We start from the raw sequence: 6290 nt of genomic DNA on the forward strand, positions 1-6290 counted from the left end.
AGGTCTTTGTCGAAAAAAAAACAAATTCAGAGGATCTTTATCACTGACCCATACAAGGAATTCTTTTAATTTTCCCAACAAACAAATTCAAAGTGTACCGTCTACTCAATTGCTACGTTGGGTTGATGAACATCTGCTAAAAGGGCTTAGCCTCAGAGAATGGATCCATGCAGTTGAAAATCTTCAATCTAGCCAGCCCATGAGTTCAGATAGCCCAACAAGAGTTTTAGTTCTATATTGCTCCAAAACTGAGTTCAGGCTTAGATCAGGTACCATTATTTGTATTACGAAGTATTTGTCCTAACGAGAAAGGTTCACTGGTTGAGTTGAGTTGAGTAGGAAGCCTCTCATGGTGATTGATCCAGAATCTCCATCAAATGGGGATCTACAGGTTTGCCACTTGTTCAATTCAACAGCCCGTATCAGCCATACGCCCCACCTTGAATTCATCATTTTGTACTATTAATAACAACCATTCGAAGTAGTAATTTCTCAACAGAAACCCTACCTAAAATCCTCCCTTGGGTCATTTAGGGAATCTTATTATGCCCCGGCCTCTAGTTTGTCCAACTTTGTTGGGCCAATGACTTGCACAGATTCCATCCAAACAATAGGAGGGTGGGGTCAAATCCGTTTATCCAGGCTCTTTTTGACATGATCAGATTCCCCCATTGTTTTAGATTTATTTTTGCCCCCAATCCACTAACCATTATTAGGGTCAAACAGTTCAACATTTTAAAAACAATTTTTTTATAATAGAATCATGGGCCAGAACAATTCAACTGCTCGGGTCAAACGCCTCACAAAATTCATGTAAACAAGAGGAACCTTGTGCAACTGTATTAATGGTATTAAAAAATTTAATTTTAAATTCGATATTTAATATAATCGAATAAAATTCGGATAATTCGAATATACAATCAAATAAAGCTCAGTGTAAAAATAACACAAATACAAATATGCACAACATAAATACATACAAACTAATCTATCTATAAAGCATGTATTTTTTTGGTGATGGTGTCACGACAATTGGGGTCTTCTACAACCTTAGAGAAAGTGGCAAGCTCATGGTGGGTTGAGATTGAATTAAGTAATAAAGGTAAAGTGAGCAGGGGAGAGACGTGAGTAGGAAACATAATTGAAAAGGGAATAAGGCTCACCCTAAAGAGGATAATGAAGCTAGTGAGCTAGCTACCATGGCATATTCTTCGTTGAGAGGAAGAAGATGATTGAACGGTTTAATGGTTCAACAGTTCGGGTACATGGTTTTTCGACATTATCAATGTTTTTTACAACGGTCCTGCTGTCCAGTTTCCGGGCTGAACAGTCCCCCGTCAACAATGTTTTAAAACCTTGCAGTAAATACTAAATACAATTATTGCTAATTTGTGAATCTCTTCAATCATTCTATTTGATTTACGATTGGGACCCGCTAGTGATTACCTATAATTAAATAATATTATAAATGAGGTATTGTTAATCTCTTCAATCATATTATTTTATTTACATAATGGTATTATTTAAATAATTAAATAATATTATAAATGACAAATTTTTAAATACTTTAAATATCAAAATATTAATAACTAGATCATATCTTATATATTATTAAAAAAATATAGATTGAATAACAAAATTATGTTATAATTTAAAAAATTATCAAAGGCACAAAAGTAATTATAATTAGTGGAGCCCTATGCAATGATCGGGATGTAGCACCCGTCCCTGTCCCTTGCCCCCGTAGTCAAGACACTCTACCCCATCCTTACCCAGTCCATGGTGGTGGGGCAGGTTTGAGGCGAGGCACCCATTCCTCGTCAGGAATAGGGAATCCCCAAATTTTCCCCATCCTGAGGCAACCACCTAAAAATGATCTAATTCATGTCTATTTTAAAAATAGGATTATGGGAATTTGGGGTATTTTAAGAATTGGATTATGACAATTTAGGGGTATTTTATAAGTAGAATTATGGGATCCTGGGATTATAAGAATATGAGGAAAAGCTTAGAGATATTTTAAAAATCAATATTAAATCTACTGATATTTTAATAATTAACCATCGGGTCTAGCAAATTATATGCAAACCCCATCCCTTTCTCATCCTTGAATTGGAGAAAAAAAATTTTCTCCATCCCTATTTATGATTCGAGAAAACTTGCCCCATTCGAGGTGAGGCAAGTATTATTTATGTTTTATATACTTTTTAAATAAATTTTAAATATTTTTAATATAAAAATTTGAATACTAAATCATATTTTAAACATTATTTAAAAAAAAAAGGTTAAAGAACAAAATTCTATAGTAACTTGAAAAAATTTATCAAAAACATAAAATTAATTATAATAGATTTAATAATATTCAATAATAAGAATATAAAATATAAATAAATATTATTAATATAGTGAAAGTACATTAAATAACTTAGAGGTATTGAAGCTTTTTATTAGTTATTTATTATATTTTTATTATAAATATATTTTCAATAATTGTGTATTTTCACTAAAACTTTTCAATAATTATTGGAGATTAAATTATTGTTATTTGTTAGAGATTAGACTATTAGTTTAGCTGAAATTAGGAGTGTTTACTAGGTGGTTCAATTTGCTTGTAGATTGTTTGGCCAACAAACTGATTTAGTCAAGTTGGGGAGTTGGTCACTCAAAATTGACTGATTATTAGTGAAAACCAACCAACTCGTGTTGTATCAGTCAATCTTTTAAAAACCAACCCAAAGACTGGCCTGCTTTTGCATTTGGATTGCAATCATAGGTTCAATCGTTTGAATTAAATGGATCAAACCATTCAACATCAGCATTTTATATATTTTACTTTCACTTAACAAAGTTCATGCATCACACGGGTCCCCATTAGACTCAGAGACAAGGTCAAGTGATGGTTCAAATGGTTCAACCAATCAGGTTAGTGGCGGGTTCACGCTACTATCAACCCAACTTTCATAAACAACCATAATCTTGATTATTCTTCCTCTTCTCAACATCTACTGCATTCTCAATCATGTTCAACATCAGATTTTATACATTTAACTTTCGCTTAACAAAGTTCATGCATCACACGGGTCCCCATTAGACTCAGAGCCAAGGTCAAGTGATGGTTCAAATGGTTCCACCAATCAGGTCAGTGGCGGGTTCACGCTACTATCAACCCAACTTTCATAAACAACCATAATCTTGCCTATTCTTCCTCTTCTCAACATCTACTCCATTCTCAATCATGGTTTTCCCTCTCCCATTGAACCGTGTCATCCTCTAAGTTGGCAATGACCTGACCGGTTACTTTCCTATGTTAAAAAATATATGATTAGATGAAGTCTATTTTAGTCAGTTTACAAATGGTCAAACCAAAACTAACCCAACTTGGTTGGGTTAGGAAATTGTTGAACCAAAATTGATCGAAAATACTAGAAAGTGACTATCTCATGTCGAGTTGGGTCAATTTCGTCAGTTTCATCGATTTAATGAACAACCCTAGCTAGAATTAATTATTGTTATTTTTGTATTACAAGAAGAATAATTAAAAATAATGTATAAATATAAATAATTATTGATTATTTAAAAATTAAAATTTAAAACAATTGTCTACTCTTATGTATTTCTATTAATTAACTTTTGCTTAATAAAGTCTGAGCATTGCACAGGTCCTCACTAGAAGGAAGAAGCCTTTGGAGAAGATGCAAGATTCCCTCTTGAAGCCCATGGAATTGCCACCTAGCATGACAATCTCCCCTTTATTGCCCCATTAATTTAGGAAGAAAAGTAGGAAAACAAGGCAGTTCAACATGGAAGTTTATCACGATTCACAATCATGCAGCATGAAATTTTCTTTGTTTCCCTGTTCCCATGCAAATCAGGGGGTTAACTTTGGCTATTGGGCCTGAACAGTATAGGCTGTTGAGACAGCTTCTAGGCTGGGCTCGTTCTGGGCAGTTCACCTATTCACACCCATGTTTTGGTTTTTAGTAAAAATAAATTAATATGTAATTACTAATTTACTCATTCTCATGGTAACGTGGCATTCTCAAAAATTCTCTCAATAGCATAGGCTATTGTCTCCCAACAGCTAAAGTTTTTCCCAAATTAGGTGTCTATCCTTGTAGGAATTCTCCCCTCTTATTCGCTTCTCAAGTCTCCAAAGCCACCAAGTCAGCATGAAATTTTCTCTATTTCCTAGTTTTGACGCAAGTTAAGAGTCTATCTAGCAAATCAATCTTATTATTGTATTAGGAAATCTCCAAACAAAAACAGTCCGGATTTTCTACTAACTCAATTCTACAATCCTCTCTAATAACCCAATAAAACAATGCCTCCTGTCTCTAAACATGTTTTAGAATCCTAACTTGTACAAATAGTTAATGACTGTTATTGTCGTTCTGTAAGATATCTTTTCCTAAAAAATGCTTTTTTTTTTTTTTTCTCGTGCATGATTTCTTTGAAATTCCTCTCACCCTAGTTCTCCATGAAAGAGTCTACGGAATTTTGCTCCATTCTTGTAGGCTAGTATGGCCATGCCTACTTGATGCGAGCTTGGATCGGTGATTTGCATTGATAGTCTTAGAGTCTGTTTGGTTGATAAGAATAGGGCTCTGGAATTGGAATTGGAATGGTCCATTCTGATTCCAATCATTTGGTTAAGCAGAATTGGAGTATCATTTTCATTCCTGGCAGAATGGCATTCTCCCATTTAAGGGAATGGCAATCTCCCTTCCCTCCTTTGGGAATGAGAATCCATTCTAAATGATTCTGGTTTGTTTGAACCAAAGAGACTGAAGATAAAGACCATTTTGATTCCAATTCAATTATCCTCTGAACCAAACAAGTCAAAGAAATAGACCATTCTGATTCTAATGAACTTTAATTCTAATTTCAACTATGAACCAACTTGGAGACTAATCGAGACAGAGTATGCTACTCTGTTCGTATTCCTAGTTGTATATAATAAACCAAGTGATTTGGAAATTCTTGCAGGACTGCCGTGTAGCCAGTTAGTTATTATCATAGACCAAAGTGTATGGGAAACCATACACTGATATTCAAAGTATTCGCTTGAATTATAAATGATTTAAGAAGTATTCTCTTGAATTATAAATGATTTAAGAAGGATAAAGGATAAATAGGCCAAACAAGAGGTTATAGCTGGTAATTGGGTAGCCATTGGCTTCAAGGATCTGACTCCCAATATTACAAGAGGTACAACCTCTCCTATTCGGCCCAATTTCACATGTAGCCTATTCAAAGAATGAGCTTCGGTATGATTAGCTTAATTTGATCTGCCACATGGCCATTAATTTTGCCACATCAGACCATAAATGCAGGTTATCCAATCACAACTCACATGGCCATTTCTTGACCACCTATTTCTTCTTTCTAAAAAAAAAAGTAGAGTTGGGTTTACACAGATCACATACCAAACTGGATGTGTGAGGAGGTGAAAACAGAGTTAAACTGATTGATGTGAATAAAGCTAAAAGGAAAAAGGCACAAACTTTTATATATTCCATTCCCACTGTTAATGTGCTCTAACTAGTGTGTACAGTTGGAAAAAATCATCTGGGTATCTAATTGTAGGTCCCACACGGTTTGATTGTCTATCTGGAATTCAGGAAATGTGTGGTGTGAAAGGAAGAAGCTCACCGAAATTCAATCTATCAGTATCAACAGCACATGGTGGGCCTTTGAGCAGCCCAATCATTCTCATTATAATGGAAAGTTGATGCCCAATAATGACTGTCAATTATCAAAAAGTAAAGACTTAAAAGCAAATTTAACTTTTTATATTTTGCTTTTAGCCTTGGGCTTGATTTTGGACTAATGTTACTTCTTAACTTTTACTTTTCAGACAGTAACTATATTGCAAAACTAATAAGTAATACTTTTGATCTTGCTTTGACAATTCCACGATTGGGGATTCTTTAATTGTTAAACAAAGGGAAACTTGGAGGAATGAATTGTATTGTTGTGTGAGATTAATATGAACCTTATAATTAAAGGGGTGATCCTTTCAATTTTCAACTGCATACTCATCGTCTCAAAAGCAACCAGCAGCCGGTAATCTCCATTTTGTTCATCCACCAAATTTCAAGGCAACCAAGATATGGCAACAACAGAAGATGTGGTGGTATCCCCTTTGCTTCAGGCGTTGCTCAACAAACTGGACTCCTCTTGGGTGGACAAATTCCGATCTGATTGGGGTGTTGACCAGCAGCTGGATAATCTCTGTATAACACTCCAGGAAGCATATGCAATGGCCAGTTGTACAGAGGATATGCAAA

Source organism: Nelumbo lutea, chromosome 4, assembly GCF_056320005.1.
Source record: "Nelumbo lutea isolate HS-2025 chromosome 4, American lotus-T2T, whole genome shotgun sequence".
Classification (NCBI taxonomy): domain Eukaryota; kingdom Viridiplantae; phylum Streptophyta; class Magnoliopsida; order Proteales; family Nelumbonaceae; genus Nelumbo; species Nelumbo lutea.